Here is a 21227-nt window from a genome sequence, read left to right on the forward strand (position 1 = left end):
ATTCCTTTCCTTTCATGATGTTTTTTGATTTGAAACAACTATGCCCAGATATTTGTTTGATAGCTATAAATCAAGAGCTCAGTCAAAAGCCTGCACCAGCCCTGCACAGGAGCTTCCCTGTGGTTCCCTCACTCTTTCTTTCCTTTTTTTTTTAATTCTGTGTAGCAGAAGTGAATGGCATAATAGTGGATATTGGAAATAAACTCTTGAGCAGTGGAAGGACCATCATTAGTGCTGACAAAAGCAGCTTTTGAGGCTGTGCCAAGATCAAATAATGAGAACTGGTAGGAGAAGCTGGCATAGCTTATGGATGTGAGGTTCAAGTTACCACTTTTTGGAAGCAATTAACTTTTGTGATATTTTGTATAGATGGGTCTAAGCTGAGGGTTTCCCTTCAATTGAAGCAGAAATACCTTTGTCCACAATATTAATTATTTCTTCTTGAGTGCTGCAAGAGGCTGCCCCTAATTTACTTGCAGGCTGTTTAACCCTAGTCATTTCCCTCCCTTTTTTCACAGCTCTCCCACATCCAGACTTTCCTGGTGAAAGCACATGAAAGCCAGCCTTACCCCAGAAGGACAAGGACACCCAACTTTCCTGTGAAAACACAAGAGGAAAGAGTTGGACTGGTCTTTTCAAAAGGGAGTTTGCCATGATATCCCTGCATCTACAGCCAAAATGTGCACTGACCACGAGGACCCCACTTTCACCTTCATCCATGGAAGAATTTAATTAATCTTTCTATATTGGCAGGCGAACAACATTTCCTGAAGAGAAAAATAACTGTTAATTTCCAGAGGTAATTAACAGTCACTGAATGAGACTAAAGGGCTTTCATCAAAATTACCAATCAGCTCAAATTTGAAGAGATTCTCTCCTCCTCATTGCTTCTTCATCTCATTCAGCCAGTCCTGCTGAATTAGTGCCTAATAGAGTCTCAGACATATTCATATCCTGTCAAATTCCCATCCTCCCAAGGAACTGTCCCTTTCAAATGGTAATAGAGAGGGCGTATGATGTGCACTCGTTGCTATTTTGGATTTAACAGCTGGCTGTGTTGCACTAAGGGTAGCTGTGGAAACTTAACTGAGGGATGTGTGCATGTGTGTGTGTGTGTGTGTGTGTGTACACATCTGTGTGAGTAAACGCCTACTCCTTTGCAAATGATACCATTTATCTTAAACAATGCTCTCTTTATAACTCTAAAATTCTAATTCTCTTTTTAGACCCCCACAGCTGCTGAAGGGGAGAATGGTACAGCTTCACAGCAACCAGGAGCATGGCCTCACCCCAGGACTGGGCTGTGCAGCCCCTTTCTCACACGAGTTTCAGCAGATGAGCAGGGTCACCATCACTACTGGGTCACTGGTGGCACCATCAAGACCTAAGGGTTTAAGGAAGGCTCTCTTCAGGCTCTCCTCACTTTGGCCAGGTGAGGAGAGGCAGGGGGACGGGCAGCCCCAGGGATTTACTTGTTTTTGCACAGCTTCAGATGCTCTCAACACAGCCCAACACATTGGAGTGCCTGAGCAGAGGCAGATGGTCTGAGGGCTGCCCTCCACAGAGCAATATGAGCACAGAAATTAGGAGTCCTCCCAGGTCACTGCAATATAAATTTCCCACCTCCTGCTTTGTAAATATTTTGAGCCTGAGCCAAAGACAGGTGGTGTTTTCAGGGACATTCTCAGTGACTTCAGCTGGATCTGGAGTACTTTTAATTTGGACACCTCAGGGGACCTCACGGTGACAACCAACAAGGAGAATTCCTAGTCAAACGTTTCTGTGTGCTGTGCCAGGGCACTTCTGGAGACAGCACTAGATGGGCGCAGAGCATGACCTCTGTTAACAATATACACTACATGAAAGCTAATAATTCTGGCTAAAGCATATTCAAAATAGGATGCTTGAAGCAAAACTAATGCATTATTCACTGCTTGTTGGGAATACAAGAACATGGAGATAGACATCTGAGCCTTGGGCCTTTTCTGCAATGTTCTGTACAGGGGTTCAGGGAGCTTATTGGCAGTGCTGTGACTCTTACTGCCGTGGAGTTTTCATTACTAATAGCATTTAAAATCTTGCCCTGTGATCAAATTTTTTAAAAAGGGCACGTATTCATCTTTGCTTTCTTGTCACATACAGTGATGGGAGGTATTTCTAATGCTGTATTCATTCCCTTGGTGTAAAATGTGCCATTTTTCCACCTTTACATTAAATCAGACAAATATTTGGTGAAACTCACAGGGTGAAATAGTGCAAAAATTGCCAATTTCTCAGTAGGTAGCTGAAAACAATTCTGAACAGAGCACCAACATAATCAACTCCGATACAGCATGCAGGCTCTGCTAACATAATGCTTCTCAAAAATTAAATTGTGTAAAATAAGGAGAAAAATATGTCATTTTATATACTTGTGATATACAAATAAAAATCCTTGTGAAAGAATTTAAGAGCAGTATTGTAGAAAAATCTGTCTGGGGTTTGCCTAATTGCCTGTAGACAGCCTGCATATAGACACCTGCCTCTGAACTAATCACTCTCTGGTCCTTTTGTGGTCAACAGAGAAACACTGACACTTGGGAGAGTGATTTATCTCTTCCTAAAGTACATGTCTAAGAAAGGTCAAATGAATTGCATCCTAAAAGTGCTTATTTCTCCTGGCTGACCATAAAGGTTGAAGAGTGACTAACTCAGATGTAAATTAATACGCTGTGGACAACCACACCAGCCTGTGGGTTGGTGGTGGGGGGGATATGCTGAAGTGCACCCCTATTCTTCCATTTGCCACAGTGGAAGGGTCTAAGAATAAAGACAGATAACTACACCTCTTCCTCCTCCCCATAGATTTCCACAGTTTCATCAGATGAGAGATTTTTGGTTCAAGGAGTTTTGCCATACATCACAGGAAGCATTGTATGCCCAGACCTGCCCCACAATATCCTGTCAGACAGATAAACTCCTGTAGGTGCTGCTGCAAAGAAGTTTTGGATCCTGATTTATAGTAATGGTTAATCCTTCTTGGAGTCAGAAGCAGCTTGACTGGATCCCAATTGCTGTTTAACAAGGTAGGTCTTGTCAAAACAATTTTGAGGCCAGCTTCTTCAGATGGAAGCTGATCTTTAAGTGCAGCTGAAGATTGGCTTCAGTAGCACATCTTTGCTATGGCAAATTCTCTTTAAGGCTTTTGGGGGGCTGAAATGGGACCAACTTTCTGCTGGAAAACAGATTGAAATGTAAAAAGCAGCATAGTTATATGCATTACTGTTATCCAAAATCTTCAGTTATCTTTAGCTTCCCTATAGCTTATCCTTTTAAAAACCATATAGTAATGAACTTTGCCTATGTGTGATACCTTTGTTCTTCTCGCTAAATGCTTTCAGGATGATCAAATTACATATGATTCCAATGAATGCTCACACATTTAATTGAAAAGAGAAACAATTGTGAGAATGCTGTTCTTGAAGTCACTGTGCTTGATTTCAATATCCATGAGTTTGTATTTTCCATGTTTGATTGAAGAAACTTTGCCTAAAAAGCCCACACTTGAAGTTCAGACCACCTTAGAAAATGGCAATTTTTAAATGTTAAAGGAAATCAAATACGCATTCACATCTGCTAGCATGTGGCCCTCCCATTGTAAAATAATTAAAGAACAACAACTAGATCAGGCTGACAATCACTGCATCAAAACCAGTATGCACCATGGTCACATTACAAGCAACGAAGCTGAGCTTGGTGATTTATGACAAGATCACTAAAACCTCGTGATATATTTAGCAAGTGGTAATGGTAAAGGTTATAATTCCTCTGAGGGACAATAGTGATGAAATAAACCACGAGGGTCAAGTGGATTATGACCTTGTGAAAACTCAAATAATGGAGATGGAGCTTTATAAACTTCCTTATAATAGATAATGCCTTAAACAATTTAAAAGCTGCTCAGTACTCAATTTGGACTTGCCACAGGCTTACTACTGCCTATATATTACTAGAGGAAAACCTGAAAATTACTTCTGTCACTATGAATCTTGCATCTGCTCAGAACCCCCATTTTAGGTGCAATGAGTGCTCTTGCTGTGCTCTGAATGCTCCCAACAGACAGCGTGTGTGCACTCGTCTGTCAGTTCTCCCCACCCAGCATTTGCAGTGTGGCTGCTTATGCAGAATTTAAAGCTTCCAATGCATCCTGGATTGCTGTGTTAGTAATCACACCTGGCAGTATTAATTTTGCTACTGTATAGTACTATCCTGGGATCAAAGAGTGATCAAGGATAGGCTGGGATGAATGGCACTGCTGATTGCTTTACATGCTTGGCAAAAGGGAAGATGTCACGTTTGTCAGCACAGACAATACGCCAGGTTCATGCAGATCCTCTCTCCAAAGTTACCTGAGACACCCAGCTTTAGAATACTGTTTATATGGGAGCTGAGGAGCACCACATATGTGAATTCGTGCTGAGATTTAGGTGGAGGTGGAGCAGCATCACAGGCAAATGGTGAGTGTCCTGATCCACCTGAGTACATAATCCTGCACAAACAGTGTGAAAACAGCCTATAGGATCAGTCCCATGAAAGACTACGACATGAGTCACTTGACCAAGGTCATTCATATACGTAATTTGGGCTCCTTCATTTTCATTCTTGCTGTAGTTTGCCTCCTGTGTAGCAACCCACCTTACCAGAGCTAGATTTTTGTACCAAGATACAATATTGAGCTAGCAGATTTCTGAAGAAGCTGTATGGATAAAGCAGCCATACTGAGGCATACATGTACAGATTTACAAATTAATGCACAGAAAAAATTCCTCTGCCAGAAACCTGGAGAAGTTTGAGACCATGCTATCTCAGCCTCAAAGACATGGATAGGAGGGAAGAGAAGGAAACATCACAATGCTTACCCACTTGTATAACAGCACTGACAATGGCAGGCCTGGGAGGGGGCATCAGTCTGAAAGCACACCGGACAATCAGCTGCCATTGAGAGAGGGATTTTTGATTGATTTTAAATTAAGGTCACTGTCCCCAGGCCACAGCTAGATTTGATTATTTCTGTCACATTTTAGAAGAGTAACAGAAACTTCTTTGCAACCAGCACTCTCTCTCTTCAGTGACTCAATGCATAATGATGTTTTTTTCAGTGGGTTTTGATGATTCCAACTTCCATGATATGCCACAAGTTGGTTCAGCACTGACATTCTCCCACTGCAAGCCACTCATCCCTTCTACTGCTCAAAGCTATGCAGTGAGGGCATTAGGAAAGCTGTGGGCAGCACAAAACCAACCCAGGTGTGACGTTTAATCTGAGAGGTTCATTCACTGCTGGCAGGTGAGCAGTGACTATCAACATACACCAACGGGAAAGGGCAAAACCAGAGCAAGCCCAGCCACGAGCCATTTGACATGGAGGGACCTTTCTGAGCAAGCTGTGATTTGGTTGTTCTCTGTGGATTTCTCTCCTGTTAATTCATTCATTTTTCCCCTCAAAATGACATCAGCTGCCTGCTGTCAGATGGCAAAGGGCTCCACAGCTGTGTTTGCATATGAAGAATCACCTCTGTGCAGTCAGGAGCTCTGTTAATCCTCTCCCTTTGTGCTGGAAGCCAGGGCCACCTGTCCCTGCCCACCCTCTCCACGCTGCTCGAGATTTGAGGAACCTCTTCACATCTCCCCTCTGGTGCCTCCTGCCAGCGTGCATGCACCTAACTACAAAACCCTTTCTAGCCATGGATTATCACTGCTGGCCTCCTCAGAATCTTTTACAGCTCTGCCATGTCCTTTTTGAGAAGGTGAGACTGGAATTCCAGCAGTATTGAGAGCACAGGTCCAGCACACATTTTCCAGTGTAAAATCTTTTCCTCTTCGTTGCTCTCCTAACAAGTGCTGACATTTGAGTCACTCTTTTGGCCACACTGAGCATGGAGCTGACATTTTCTCAGCTGTGCATGTCCCTGGGCTCTCAACCTAGGGAAAGTGATGGCCAACATTCTTCCATGATGATGGGCAAGAAATAAATGACCAACTGCAACTGTACAGTTGTGCTGTCTGGGGGGAAAAAACCCAAACTAACCACCTTGCAATAACAGTAGTGGATTTTAAATCCCAAGATGCTACGAAATTCCCTCTCAGGCAGCTTGACCTAAATTCCTATGGGCAATGAGGAAGCCACATATTTGGAGCATTTGAAAAAAAACTAGACAAATGCCCATAAATTATTGTATGGGGGACATTCCTACTCTCTTTTGGAAGATGGATTAGGCAGATGACCTACTAAGTTTTTTTTTTCTTCTTTCGCTAATTCCTAGGATGTCATGAGTGTGTGTGCTTTACCCTTTCTTAAATCATAATCTGATTGATTCAGCACCAGTCAAGGTTTTGAAAAGCCCATTAAACCGCAAGAGGAAATCTTGAGCGGTTTGTTAATATCAACAGAAATCCAGATGGAATTACAATTATCTTTTATGTACATTTGAGGGCATATTATGTAATACTAGCCATGGATTTAGTTTAATGCACCGCACCTTCCAATAAGCTGCTGGCGCCACTTAATAGCGATTTGAAACCTGCAAAAAACTCTTTTGCCCTTGACAAAACCGTTCTAAAGCCCAGAGACTGAGGTCAAGAGGCGGCTTGGGATATTCAGTCTGATGGGAAAACGGGGACGAGGGAAAGCGAGGATGGAAAAGACGGGGTGGGGGGGGGGGGGGGGGGCGAGAGGAGGAATTAAAAAGGGCAAAGAGGTGGAGGGGGAATACAGAAAAACAGGAAGTCAGAATCGTGGTCAATCCGAGATAAACGCGGAGGAGACAAGGTCAAAACTTCAAGCGCGCAGGGAGCAAATCCCAAGCGCGGTATGAGGGAGGCCGGCGCTGCCTGCCGCAGCATCCTCCGGCGCTCCGGGCGCTCCGGGCGGGCGGGCAGCGGGAGGGCGGGGGCGGCGCCGGCGGGCGTGGCGCAGGTTGGGCGGGCCCGCCCCCGGCGCTCGCCCCGCCCCGGCCCGCCCGGCGCGGGGGGAGCGGACCGCGGTACCGGGCAGGGCAGGGCGGCGCGTCCCCGGCGGCGGCGGCGGCCGCGCTTGACAGAGCGGGCGGCGGCTGCGGCCCCATGGAGCCCAGCTAGGGGCTGCCGCACCCTCCACCGGAGGTAGGTGCCGCGGAGCGGATGCGCACCGACAGCCCGGGGCGGGTGCAGCGGTGACAGGTTGGCCGGGCGGCGGCGTTTTGCGGGAATCGCACCCCCCCGAGCCTTCTTGCCACCGGCGGCCGGGCGCTGCGGTGCCGCGGGGAGGGCGGCGGCCCCGCGCTCCCCGCTTCGGCCCGTGACTATTGTTTCTGGTGGCGCCGAGCGGGCGCAGCGCGATCCCGGTGGCGGCGGCGGCTTTGTGCGGGTTGTCCCGGCGGTGGGGCTGCGGCGCTGGGGGGGCGCGGAGGGACCGCGGCGGGGAAAGGGACAGGGACGGGGCGAGACCGTGACCGCACGAGCAGAGCCGCCCACGCCACCCCCGCCCTTCCTCCTCCTTCTCCTCCTCCTGCCTGCGCAACTTCTCCGAAATCGCGGCCGTGGGTGCGCGGGGAGGAGCCCGCATCGCCCCCCGCGGCTCCTGCTGCCCCACGGGCGGCGCAGCGCGCTCGGCACGGCCGCGGCAGCGATCGGCGCCCGGCCCGCGCTCCGCCAAAGGGGATTAGAAACGTGCAGGATGCATTTCAAGATGGGCGGTAATGGGATCATTTGGGCTCCCTCGCGTAGCCGGTCACAGGCGAGCAGCAGGAGGAGAATTTACCCTTCCGAAGTTGGGGCAGAAATCCCTGCCGCTGTCGCCCTGAGTGTGCCAGGCGGAGGGACTGTCACCTGCGGCTCCCTGAATGGCTTTTTCGGGCCGAGGCTGTCGCGGGGCGTGGGTCATTGCGCCGGCGTCGCCGCGGTCCGGGCGTACGTGGCGGTGGATGCCAGGGTGAAGTGTCGTGCTCCAGAAGTTCTGCATCTCTCCGGGGGATGCTGCGGGGTGCAAGCGCCCTGGGCAGGAGTTGCTGGGCAGTTATTCTCCTTCTCTCATTTCACCCCAACACACCTCTTTTTTGAGAGATTGGTTCGGCTTTGGTTCATTTACCGCTGTTGATGGTAGTTTTCTTGCACATTCTCCATCAGAATTATTTTTCTAGAGAGAAAAATTATTCAGATGCGGGATTCAAAGTATATATATTGTCTAATGGGGGTGTATTGTTAAAGAGGAGAGAGTATCTCGTTGCCCATTAATTCTTCAGGTATTTTCCGTTTAAACTTGATGAGGAAATGTTTTTCCTTTTTCTAAGTAATCTTTCATGTCATTTATCATTAGCAAATCGGCTTGGCATTCAAAGTAAATATTTTCTCGCAAATACGCTGCTGATTACTAACGTTATGTCTGAAACACTCCATAGGACAGAAATCAGCACACCTCCGTTTGTTTTTTTTAATATGTAAATTTGAAAAGCCCTTCCATTTCACGAGGCCGTGAGTGGCCCCGTTAATCAGATGTAACTACAGTAACTGGCAGAGGAGGCTGCTGATAGCCAGGGTGGTCCCTGCCCTGCTCTGCCAGAGCAACCTGATCAATTAATGCATCCTCACTGGTTTGTCCTTGGCATCTTTGATGAATTTTATAGTATTTCTGTGAGGAGCTCCAGTGGGGGAAGCTGAAGTCTCTTTCACCTTCAGAGATGGCTGAAGCCAAATCTGAAGAGGGAATAACTCTTTGAGTTGACTGGAGAGCGCTGCTGAGTTCCTGTGTGTACACTAAATTCTGGAGGCGATCCAGCAGCCAGAGCTATCTGGGTCAGGCTGGAAATCACCTCAGTGATGGGTTTTGCAGGGTCCTGGTCACTTCCTACCAAAAGAAAGCGAGTGTTAAGCTTTTGCAACATGCACGGATTGCATTGTAGGCATGGACTGGAGAATGGAACTGGTCATGTAGCAGGCTTGGCGTTTACAATCAGCAGGTCACACTGAGCACCCTACAACTTCAGGGTGTTTGACTTCACTGTGCAGAGCCTGCAGCAGTATGAATTACAGGGGAAAAATGCATTTAGATGTAACAAAGGCTGCTGGCTCATCTCCTGCATGAGGAACTAATTTTTTTTTTTTAAATCTGGCTCCCGTTTCTGCCTCTGACTCAAGCTGCCAGTGTAGCTGTGGGCAAATCATTCCATGTTTCCCTCTCTCCTCATCTCTGCCTGACCTGCCAAGGTCTCATCTGTACAGGGCTGTGCGTTCAGACCCCAGCTCAAGCCCCTTGCTTTCCACCAGCTGCCTTGCACACAGCAGTCTGAAGGTAGGTGGCACCTCTCTGCTCCGAGGGGATACAGTTTGACATTCAAACACTGCTGCTGGAGCCAGTCATACAGAGGTAGCAGCCTCACATCAATCTCTAATCCTAGCCCTGTTCCAATCCAGTCGTTCCCTGCTGCTGATGGAATCCCTCGAGCTGCGTTTGGCTGCGTGCTCGCCCTCGTGCCGGGGAGGCAGCGCCCTGGAGATGGGCTGGGGAGCACCAGCCCTTCGGGACACAGGCTGGCACTCCGAGCTACAAAACGCCTGGCACGAGAGGCCTGCTGTGATTTAGAAATGGAAATTATAGCTGAAGGGTAAATTGCAACAATGTCAGAGGAAACTGCCCAGCAAATGGGAGCTGGGGCGTTCCTGCGCAGCCAGCGGCGTGCTGTGCCGCGGGAGGGAGCGGAGGTGCAAGGGTGCAGCTCCCTGGCCTAACAACGGCATTCTTATTTTAGCATGGAAGACAGCCAGAGATAAGGAGGGGTTGTCATCCGGCTGGTTGGAGGATGGAAAAAAAAAAAAGGAAAAGCTGTGTGGAAAAGTATTTTGATGTAGGTAAAGAAAAAAAAAAAAAAAGCAGATAACCTTACAAGTGATAGACTAGCTATGTAAAGCTGCCAGGACAAAGCTTTTCCCATAAAATCTAGAATGATCCTAATTAAGCCCAGACCCTGTTAAATGACACATGGCTTTATTTATTTCAGATGTTTCTAGGTCCTAAAGATGGGGCCAAATGTGAAGAGTTTGATGTGGCAGATAGTTTAACCTCAATTACTTTTACATAAATCATGTGATTGTTACGGTAGCTGAAGTACCTCTGATGGGTGCCCCAGAGCTACCAATAAAAAAAAAAAAAATTTTTTTTAAAAATCCCCTGAAAAACGTATGGCAGTGCAGGTGAGGGTGTGTGGAAGAGAGGTGGCCATCCTCTGAGGCAGGAGGATGGGAGTGTGGGAGCTGTTGTGGTGCTGTGTGCTTGCTGGTCTGTATGCACAGGCAGCTGAAATGGTGGCTTTGTGGAACAGGCAGCCACAGAAAGGGACGTAAAATGGGAGCTGACAAATATTCTTGTTATGAAACTGGGATGGATGAATGATTTATGGGGGTACTTGCTTTTATTTTATTTTATTTCAAGGGGAAGGAGATGGTTGGTGATGTGAGGCGCTAGCCACGGATGGCTTTGTTTTGAGATCAGGCTGTGCTGGGTCCTGCCTCCAGAAACAGCATCTACAGAATAACAATACAGTGAAACTCTTCCCAGCATTGCTTGAGTTTCACAGTCTGTTTTCAGGATGAAAAAGTTTTCCTTATCTTATGTTCAAAGCTGCAGGCCTAAATCCTCCCACCAGACTCTAGCTTTCAAATAAGAGGTGGCTGTATGAGAGGTCCTAGGTTGTGTGGATCTTTGTTAGCCTGTCTCAGTTCTCCTAGGGAATTTCCTTCCCTGGGTTTGCAGTATTGCCTGTCCCTCCCAGGGCACTGAGCTGCTCTGTAAATAGGCCACTCTGTGGAGGAGCTGCTCTGCTGGGTGATTTAATGTAGCTTGTTAGTTCTGGCTTTCCTTTTTTCCCACCCCCACCCAGTTCCATCCGTGCTGTCCTTTGGTGCACAGAGCAGTGCTGTAACATGGATGAGGTGAGTTTACAGGGTCACAGGTGCAGGATTTTGCCTGTCCTGTGGGTGGCTGGGTGTCCTGGGGACCCTTACGTAAGCTGCAGCTCCACAGTCAATTGCTGGCTTTGGGTGTTAGTGACTGCATCCCTCTGAGCAGGACCTGTTTTCAGCATCCTTTTGTTGTTCCCAGTTAATAGAATCACAGAATAGTTGAATTAGAAGGGACCTACAGGTCATCTAATCCAACCCCCCTGCAGTAAGCAGGGACATCTTCAACTAGATTAGGTTGCTCAGAGCTCTGTCCAGCCTGACTTGGAATGTTTCCTGGCATAGTCGTTTGCCACCTCTCTGGGCAAGTTGCAGTGTCTCCCCACTCTCCCAGTAAAAAAATTCTTCCTTATGTCCAGTTTAAATTGACCCTAGTTTAAAACCCTTGTCCTATTGCAGCAGGCCCTGCTAAAACATCTGTCCCTGCAGTCTGTCCTGTTGGTCCTCATTAGGTATTGGAAGATGCTGTAAGGTTTTCCTGGAGCCTTCTCGTCTCCAGGATGAACAGCCCCAGCTGTTTCAGCCTGTCCTCATAGGAGAGGTGCTCCAACCCTTGGACCATCTCTGTGGCCTCCTCTGGACCTGCTCCAACGAGTCCATGTCCTTCCTGTGCTGAGACCCCAGAGCTGGATGCAGTGTTCCAGGTGGGATCTCACAAGAGTGGAGGGTGCCCTTGATGCCTCTGCTTGTGCCATTGATACAGTTATGAAAGGATGTCAGTCCCAGTGTGGACCTGAGAGGGATGCCACTCATCACTGATCTCAATTTGTGCATGTAGTTGTTGGAAATGCTTCTTAAAGATATCAGAGGGCTAAATGTTCACAAGAATTAAACAAAGAGTCTGGGGGTAGGTCTCCTGTTTCCTCCACACTTTGAGAAAAAAGGTGTCCTTCAGCTTAGCAGCTCCCGGGTCTACTGCTCCCACTCCCTTTAGAGTGGCTGGAGAGCAGCCACTATAGCAGAAGGAAGGCAGCTGCTGTTGGGTTACCCCCACCTCTCCCATGGCAGGCGCAGAGATGTCAGAACAAGCCTCAGGACTGACTGACTGTGTCCCCAAATCTCTTATCTTAGTGTTATCTCTGAGCTGATGACTGGGGGCGAGCTCTGAATGACAAGAGAGGCGAGGGAAGTTTGCTGTGACTCCTCACTAAGCTTCAGTGGGGCTGCAAAGGGCAGGTCCCTGAGCATTCTGGTGCAGCTCCAAATTCATGTGGTCAGGCTAATTTTGAAAACCAGTCTCCCTTCCAATGTCTGCATGTGCTTCAGCCTTTTAATTATTCTGTGCTTTTCCTGTGGCATGGAAACAAAGAGGTGGAAATGTAGTGGCCACCAGGAGGGCCAAGAGGGCAATGGCTCTTGCCTGCCCTGGCAGTCAGAGTGCTCCTCATAGCAAAGCCAGGTTATTTGGAGGAGTGCAGGTCTTTCAGTCCAGGAAAAAATAATTTGTTAATGGCCAGAGAATAATCACTTTACTCTGAAAAGCCTCTCCAGCTGCATTGCACCAACTGTTCTTTATCAGTCTCTGAATCCTTAATGACAGTAGCAGCTAATTTCTCTTTCTGTGTTTTTCTAGCTGCAGTGTCCTATTTTCTCTGAGTTTATTGAGAAAATAATAGAAGTCATTACATAGCTACTTGTCACCTTTCAGAAAAGAAAACTTCTCCCTGCCTGAATGGCCAAGTTAGTCACTTGGTGACTGACTCAGACAATAGCAACTTTTTGTAGCTCATCAGTTATTAATCTGTGCCTGCTGAATAAACTAATGAACTAGAGGAGTAGTACTGAAGTTCTAATCTGTGATTATCAGAATATGGTGAATACACTGTTCACAAGCAGTGTGACAAAGGCACATGTACATTCTGTGGTGTGTAAGCAAAAAAATCAAGAAATAAAAGGTTGGGAGTGACAAAGTAAGAAATGTGAATTCATTGTATTTATTTTCTTTAAAATTTGATGGTCTTTGAAGCTTATGTGGCAGTATTGCACAAAATGGTTCTTGGTTAAAAGAAAACTATTAGGTGTTCCACATATATCTATAATAATTAGGTTAAAGAAAAGATAATGAGGAACATTGGAATAGATGGGCAGTGAGAATGGAAGACACAGAAAATAAAGTGAAATGTGAAGTATTTTTGTGTTTGTGTGATACACATCTTTCTGGTTGTTGGTGATGGATCACTTGCTGTAGAGCTGGATCTATACAAGGCCACTGCAAAGCAAACAGGAAGGGCAACACATTGTTTTTTAATCAGGATTTTCTTAACCAAGAAGTCAGGCACCACTGTCTGAATAATAGATGCCTTCATCTCCAGCCTTGGTGGTGGGGCTGGAGGTCTGAGGCAGCTCTCTGCCAGGAGGTCTGGCCTGCAGAAAGGGGGGAAGAGGACTTCTGACATGGCCAGAGCTTGCTCTGCAGGCTGTGGGATGCTGAGGGGAGGCCAGAAGGAAGTAGGAACATACAAGCAGATCCTAGAAGAAGGAGCACACAGAAGAGCCTTTCTGTTCTCGTGTGACATTCTTGTAATTGATCTCTGGTCCCTGGGGGATGGATGGAGTTTCCTCTTGCCTTTCCGTGCTGGAGAAGCCATGTTTGCTTAGGGTGGATTCACAAAGCTGCTGTGACAGAGCAAACTGGGCTCTGGGTTAGAGCTCTGCTGCATTGTGTGTGCAGGATACATCAAGGGCTGTGTTCTCTCCCAGGACTGGTGGTGCCAAGCTCAGCACCTCACATCTGCCCACAGCCTTGTGCCTACGCTTGTGTTCATTTTGCAGAAAACTGCTTGACCACGCTCCAGTTGTTGCTGGTAGGTGGAAGAAAACAGATGCAAGGAATTTACTTCCCTGCTCACCAAGGAAATGCATCTGCCTTTGGTTTGGGTTTGATGTTTAGGTCTCTAACTGATTTTTTTAGATGCTTGTGTAACAGGTGTGTTTAGCTATGAAATCATCACTTCTTTTAGGATGCATTTTGGCTGTCACCACAGCTTTCTGTCCTGTAAAGGGGGGTATTAAATTGATGGGGGTAGCCATCAGTTTGGATGCCATGAGTGCTGCAGACAGGAAAGTGGAAGCAGCATAAGGCTGTGTGCCATGGATCCCCATGTTCATGTAACTCCAGTGACTGCCCTGGAGGGACCCAGTGCAGCCTCCCCCCAGAAATGACTGGGTCAGGAGACAAGGTGGGTGCCCTGGATCACAAACAGGCTACAGACATCTTAGACTCACTTTGGTTACTGGAACGGCTGGTCAACACTCTTACTTGTATTTGCTTTTTGGTAGAACTAAAGAGCTCTTTGCTCTGCAGCATAAAGACCCAAATATTTTGGGATCTGATAATTCTGATTTTCTTGAGAAGAGATGCCCCTGCATTTCCAAGGAGCTGAGGTTCTCAGTTGAGTAGCCTTTTATTTTTAAAAAGGAAGGAGGTGTTTTTGTTGGAGTTTCCTGTTTTGGACTCTTTGGTTAGAGGGTATGAAGTGGTCAGAGGAGGGAGAGTTGTCATTTAGATCAGGGTTGTCTCTTTGTATTTTCTTATACATAATACTCATATGTAAATTATTTTCCTGTATGTATATATATTATATAATTTGAATTTTACGATTTTCCCCAGTTCTAGTTAAGGCTGCTACTTAAAGTAGATCTAAATAAGGTTTCCTGTCAAGAATGGTTTACATTTAGCTGGCCCTGCCTGGGGCTGAGGGATGGGTTAGGACACTTCTCAAGGTCCATTTCAGGACCCTTTCCGTGATTTTAGGCAGTTACTCAACAAAACAGATTCATTGTAGGTAGTGCTGGTTATGCTGAAAGGGTTTTGCTATTGCATTAATGTGGTTATTTGTTTGAAAAGGAAATAATAGGTAATTGTAGCATAGTTACTGCATCTGCACTGGACAAATGTTTCTTTAAATAGGAAAATAACTGATGTTACATTTTTAGACCAGCATCGTGATATGGGTGTGATTAATTTTTCCAGGAGCTTTGTGTTTTTTATATCTGCTTAAGTGTATTAACATTTTAAAAGGTCAAAGGTAAGCTTTAAAATGGATGCCAAATTAAGATGGATGGGAGGAAAATGACATTTACTTCTTGTTACTGCACATTGTTTGAATTTGACCAAAGGCAAAAACAAAACAAAGAACAACCCTCCCCCCCGTACACACGCACGCATGCACACGTGCTTGCATGGACAGACAGCCATGTTCCCAGCACCTGCCTTCCCTCCACACCTGGTCCGGCAAAATCTTATTCATCAGGGCTTGTTAATCATGATAATCATCATTATAATCCTAACAAAATCAGCAGTCCAGTGTATTCACTTCCAGACAGCCTCTGTATTCTTTTGCAAAGTATATAATTTAACTAGTGTGAGTGGGCTCTGTAAATAAAAGTAGCTAAAATATAAATATTAGGAAAACATGGCTAATGAGAACTCTAACCACATTATCATTTCCTGCCCTTGCTATGTTTGAGATGATGATTTCATCAGGGAAGGGACTGGACCCTCATCCCTATTCATGCAGTTCCTTGCACGTTGAGTCCCAATGAAGCAGAGGATAAAGTATGGTGGGAATGATGCCTTTATTCCAGTGGGAATGGTGGCCAGTCCCAGCCAAGAGCAAGGCTTTAGGAGGGCTGCTCTGTGACCACAGCAGTGTTCAGCAGCTCTGGGTTTGGACAGAGTGCCACAGCTGGAAGGCTGGATCCGGTTTAGATCCATCACTTCCACTCCTGCCCTTCCATGATGGGGGTGGCTGTGCTGGTGATATGCCCTGTGCCTCAGGAATCTCAACCACTCTCTGCTGAAAGGGACCCAGCCTGTTTTTGTGGGTGCTGTTGAACAAGACAGATTCCCTCCTCTCATTTCATGACATCTGCCAGTGTAAGGAGGGTTTAAAACAAGGGAGAAAACCACTAACATTTCTCCAAATCCTTCTTCCTACTGGTGGCTGCTGGCTCATCAGGGAGGCTTCAGACTGCGTCCTGTGTCAGCCTCTGGACACTCAGCCCCATGCCATGTCCCAGAGCACACCCCAGCCTTGTGCGGGCCACCAGGGCTGTGTGGCTCTGGGAAGAGTCACCCACCCAGTGCCAGCTGTGCCACCAAGAGCCGTGTGGAGCCAGGAAAAGGCAGTGGTGCTGTTCCCATTCCACCTCTGCCTGCCCACCCTGGGCTCCCTGGGCAGGGCAGCTGCCCCGAGCACAGCATGGAGAGGAGAAGGGCTGGCAGCAGCTGCCTCAGGGAGGAAGATGCAGCACTCAGCCCTGCCCCTGCACAGCAGCATGAGGTGTGTCTAAGGCTGGGATAAGGGATAGGCAAATCTTCTCCTCCCTCCCCAAGAAGCAGCAAGCTCTCCTAAGCATCCCTTCCTGGATGCTGAAAATGTTTGTCTGACAAAAAAAGAAAAAGAAGGAAAAATGACAATTGCTCATATGCTTTGTTCCAGTGTGAAAATGTATTTTTCATTTCAAACTGAATGGATTCTGAGTTGAATCTGAGTAGAACAGACTAGACAGTTTCATTTTTTCATTTTACCAAAATTGTTTTTAAATCATTCAGCCCAGATATTTCTTTTTAATTTTTTTACCCCAGCCTTGCCACTATTGCAAACAATTCCATTATTTGCGTAGCTCTAATTGCAGTGATTAAACAAACACAGCAAACTCCGACCCTTGCAGAGCCTCGTCACAGCCCCACAGCCAGCTTGGTCTGTATTTTGTCAGCAGAGAGGGAGATGTGGCTTTGTGTAGACTGAAAATAAATTATGGACTTTCTGCTATTTTTTTTTTCCCTCCAAACTGATACACTATCAGTTTGGAGAATGAATAATTTTGCCTGTTCTCTTGCTAGTGGGCTGTGAGAGATCTCCCTATTGTGAACCTGGTACAGTTTTAAAAGCATTTGGATTTTCAGTGCTTTGTTCACGTGTTACATTTAAGTTGCAACCTCTGTTGTGTTACTAGAATAACGTGTAGGGTTGCTATTCTATTAGTAATACCCATATTAACATAAAGAGAGACAAATATCTACATCTGTGTGGAGTTTTTTTCTGTGAAGGTGTTGGGTACCTGAAGGCAGGATTAAGGAAGATTTTATGTGACTACAGTTCCATCAAATAGGAACAAACAATTTTTTGGACATTTTTTAATGACATTTATTTATAGCAGGTAGCGCACAGGCGGCTGCTATTTCTCAGTGTGCTGGAAGAATGTTCTCCAGATGGTGCTTGCTGTTTATGCTTTTATTCACTTCGCTTGAACACAGCAGCACTCTACACAAAACACGGAAAATTGGAAAATAAAAACAATTATGTTTTTACAAAGTGCATTGTCATTTGCTGAGATGTCTGAGCTGACTGATGAGCCGTGCTGGGGGCAGCGGGGGGACCGCGCCTGTCACAGACCCCCAGCCCCACGTGGGTCACAGGCTCTCCCAAAAGGTGGGCTTGAGCAGAGCTGCTAATCCCACCCTGTGTGTCTGTGCCTCTTCTGCCTCCCTTCTCCTGCACGGGGGTTTGGGTGAATGTAGGAAAGGCTGTCATTTTAATGGCAATATTTTTGTTGGGTTTTCTGTGACTGTGCAGCCCCAAGGTGGGAGAGACGCGAGACAAAGCATTTCATAAACCTCGCCCGTGCCATCGTGTTCCTTCAGCTCCTCATCTCACTGAAAAGTGATAACCCCACATTTGGCTGGTCCACCTGAAAGCAGCAGCTAAAGCCAGCACTGATGCCCAAAGGGAGCAGCATGCTCCATGATTTCTGTTGGTTGCAGTGGTGAAGATAAATAGGTATCCAAATGGTTGGCATGCTCTTGCAGGCTTTTGTTGTGCAGCTTCTGCAGGGCTACTCACACAAAACATTCTCAGAGTGGAAGCTTTAAATAAAAGACTCTGGAATCTGAATTTTTTTCATTAAAAACCCTTGGGAAAATTAGGAAAATAGCTCAATTATTTCAACTTATTTTAAAAAAACCCCAAACAAACTAGCCAAAAAAAAAAAAAAAAAAGAACAAAAACCCAGGCAATCATAAAAATTGATATTGGCAAGTAAGAAAAAGGTGTTTGTTTTTTTTGGTTTTTTAAAAATATATCTTAATGTATAGGTAAAAGAAATAAGTATTTCTCACTTCTACTGAAAAAGAACAAGAAAATGACAAACCCACAGCACTTCAGGGCAGGTTTTCAAATGCCAGAAAACATGTACCAATTTTAAACTTTGGAACAGGACATGATTATTATTTCTTTGAGAACAGGAGCCTTCGGATTCCTTCGAAATCTAGTTTAAAGCCCATCAATATCTTTAGTGAAATTAAGTAAAGAAATTAATGTGTGAACAGCTCAACTGGTTTTGGGGTTTTCTCTGGTAGATGGGCAGTGCTGCACAGCGCTTCAATTCCTCTGCCTTGCCCGTTACCCAAGAGACAGCCCTTTCCCAAGCAGAATTCTTGCTACATCAGCTCCATGCTGTTTATCTTCTGTTGCTCCCTTGGCAGTTATTATTTCTTAATGTGTTAATTGTAGTTCCTGGACCCTTGTGTGTGAGGGTGTGTAATGCTCATGGTAATGATGCCGACACGTTCTCTAGTTCCTGGAATCACAGAGCAAAAATCTGAAATATAGCTTGGGCACAGAGCATCCAGTAAGAGAAGTCAATTAGAAGAATTCAAATAGCATGACAAGAATGAAGTGGGTAATAGGGAAGAGTAGGTGTTGGGTTGGGGTGGGGGTTTTTTAGGCTTATTCAGTTATTATTCCTTCTATGGCTCTGGCTTCATGTGATATATTTTTTTTTTTAATTAAAACGTGAATTATGTCACTTGCTTTCCACCTTTTAACAGTATTTCACAGTAAATTTCATTCCTAATAGCAAGTAGTCAGGGCTAAGGAATGACTGTGCTGAGTGATGGTGGTTGTTAATTATTAAAAAGAAACCTATGGATTTGAAACAAATTAGACCTCATTAAGCCGAGGTCTGTTTCCACACAGACCAGCAGACATGAAGAAGCCCATCTAGGAGCATGAAAAATCCCACTTTTTAGCTGATGCATCGCTAGTAGTGATGCTCCTGGGCTGGCATGGGGTGCATGTGCTTGTTTGGTTTGTGTGAGAGATCCCTGGTTTCTGACCTCAGCTCAAAACCCGTGACTCTCTTGGCTCTCTCCCATTTCCCTTGCACTCCTCCTGTCACCCCCAGCCCACCTGCACACAGGACTCCCAGCCCACTCTGGCGGTGGCTGCTGGCCCAGCAGCTGAGCCCACCTGGCTGGGGAAGCCAGTGCCTGGAAAATGTCAGAGTGCACCTTATTGACTGCTCCAGGTTTAGTGAAAGGAGAAACACAGAAAAACTCCTTTTCTCTTCCTTGATTTTGGAGAGGAGGAGGATCTTTGGCTTGTACCATGGAATTCTCTCCATGGCTAGGCTGGCAAACTCCGTAGGATACATTTATTTGTTCCCCTTTACAGAGGCAGGGGTTTATTTTTTGTTTGTCTAGATTTACTTTGTTATCCAAACTCATCCATGACTCTTAGGTTGTTTGTACTTAGAGTTTTTCCATGGGACATAAGCAAAAATCCAAAGGGCTGGAGTGATTGTTGGAGAGTACCCTCAAACATATGTAACCATGCCATGTTTTGAGCTGCTTTTTTGAAACTTCTTGGAGGCAATGGGTGAGTTCATCTGCAGGAGAATCCTAATAAGGAGAGTGAAAGGTGGCCTTAAGGGATCATTTTAATTGTATCTTCATAGGCATGCCATGTATGGGCTTTGCTGTCTGGCTGAGACATCCCCCAAATCTTCTCTGGCATTACAGGCATGACACACTCGTATCAGGAGAAGAAACGCCCATTCTGCTGGCTAGAAATCAGCAATAACATTTTGACATCTGTGCAACAGTTTAAAATGAATTATTCAGCGCATAGATCGTGCTATTTGAGCAGCCAGCCCATCTCTGCCCATTTACTACTGTCAGTCCATGGTGGAGATAGCACTGATGCCAGTGGGAGCTGAGCACATGGGCTGGGGGTAGGTTTTGGCCCATAGCCTGAAACAGCATTTGACAGCACCCCTGCAGAACATGATAGGAATAATCTGCTTTGCCACCAGCAAAGGACTGAAAGACAATGCCAGTCTCTTTCTTCTCTTAGAGTATGTTAAACACATGCAGATCTTAAGATCTTAAAAATAAAAGATCTTAAGAATTAAAGCAATAATTAATTGACTGTTTGAGTTTTGCTTTAAAGAGTGAGACTGGCATGTAATTTTGATTAAATCAATGTATTGCATATGACTGTCCAGAAGCCCTGAGCATCTCTTGCCTCCTGGGGGTAGAGCCTGAGCACAAACTGGCAGCAGGTCCAGGCCAGTCTCCACTTCTGCCAGTTTGGGGGCTTAAAGTGAAGCAGTATCTAATCCCTGTCAGCAAAGAAAATTCATAAGATTCATGATGTCAGCAGCATCTGATTTGGACAAACTAGCTGAAGTGCTGTAAGAACACACTTTGGAGAACTGCAGATGGAGAACTGGGGGGAAACAGATAACTAAACACCAGCACAACCCTTCCCTGCTCAAGACGGGCACTGATGAGAGAAAGTGGACATTTATCTTAAGCTTGGCTTTCTAACTCAGCAAGGTCATCTGAATTACAGCGGTGTATGTGTGGTGAGATTCTAACATCTGTTATTTCACGGGATGTCTGTTCCCTGTAGCTGCATTTTTAAAAATAAAATGCAGAACTCAGTATGGAAATGTTCTTTGCTATGGATTACTGTCCTTTTGTTGCCCTTCTTTAAGGACTATGTTGTAGCTGTTCACTGATGCTTATCTCACAGGTGAAAATTCAGGAGCCCTCAGATAGCATTGCAGTGTGCAGCAAAATCATCTCCCTGTCATTGTCCATGTTTTTCAGTTAGCTAGCTAAAAATGCCTCAATTTCTATCTGCTCTTCCATTTACTTGTAAGAAGTTATACCCTACTGTGGAAGGAGCTCAGTGCTGTACATGAAAAGGCAAGACATATTATCCAGGTAACTGTAAAACAAATGGCTGGTATAATGAAAGTTAAGCAAACCCTTATGTCCCCTGAAGTCAGTAGAATTTAAGCACATAGTTAAGGCTTGCTTGCAGTAAGAGTATATCCTCTGATAGGAGCACTGTAGCTGTAAGGTTTTTGAACCCATGTGTGTGTACAGCTTTATTTTCAGAATCCCCAAGAGCTTTGCAATTAGCTGAAAGGAGTTTCAATGTGCTGTGCACCTTGCAGCACTG

General features: G+C 45.8%; 2 protein-coding genes across 2 annotated transcripts in view; both read left to right on the plus strand.

Moving 5' to 3' along the window:
* BEND2 (BEN domain containing 2) overlaps positions 1-21227 on the plus strand; it is a 250851-nt gene that overhangs the window by 129056 nt on the left and 100568 nt on the right. The gene's annotated exons all lie outside the window — the stretch shown is intronic.
* Positions 7050-21227, plus strand: part of RAI2 (retinoic acid induced 2) — a 43432-nt gene continuing 29254 nt past the window's right edge. Inside the window, exon 1 of the mRNA XM_054271373.1 lies at positions 7050-7140. The gene's annotated coding sequence lies outside the window, so the exon portion shown is untranslated. The remainder of the gene's footprint in view (positions 7141-21227) is intronic.

This window comes from Melozone crissalis, unplaced genomic scaffold, assembly GCF_028551555.1.
Source record: "Melozone crissalis strain CALT ecotype California unplaced genomic scaffold, PUWL_Pcris_2 ptg000013l_1, whole genome shotgun sequence".
Taxonomy (NCBI): domain Eukaryota; kingdom Metazoa; phylum Chordata; class Aves; order Passeriformes; family Passerellidae; genus Melozone; species Melozone crissalis.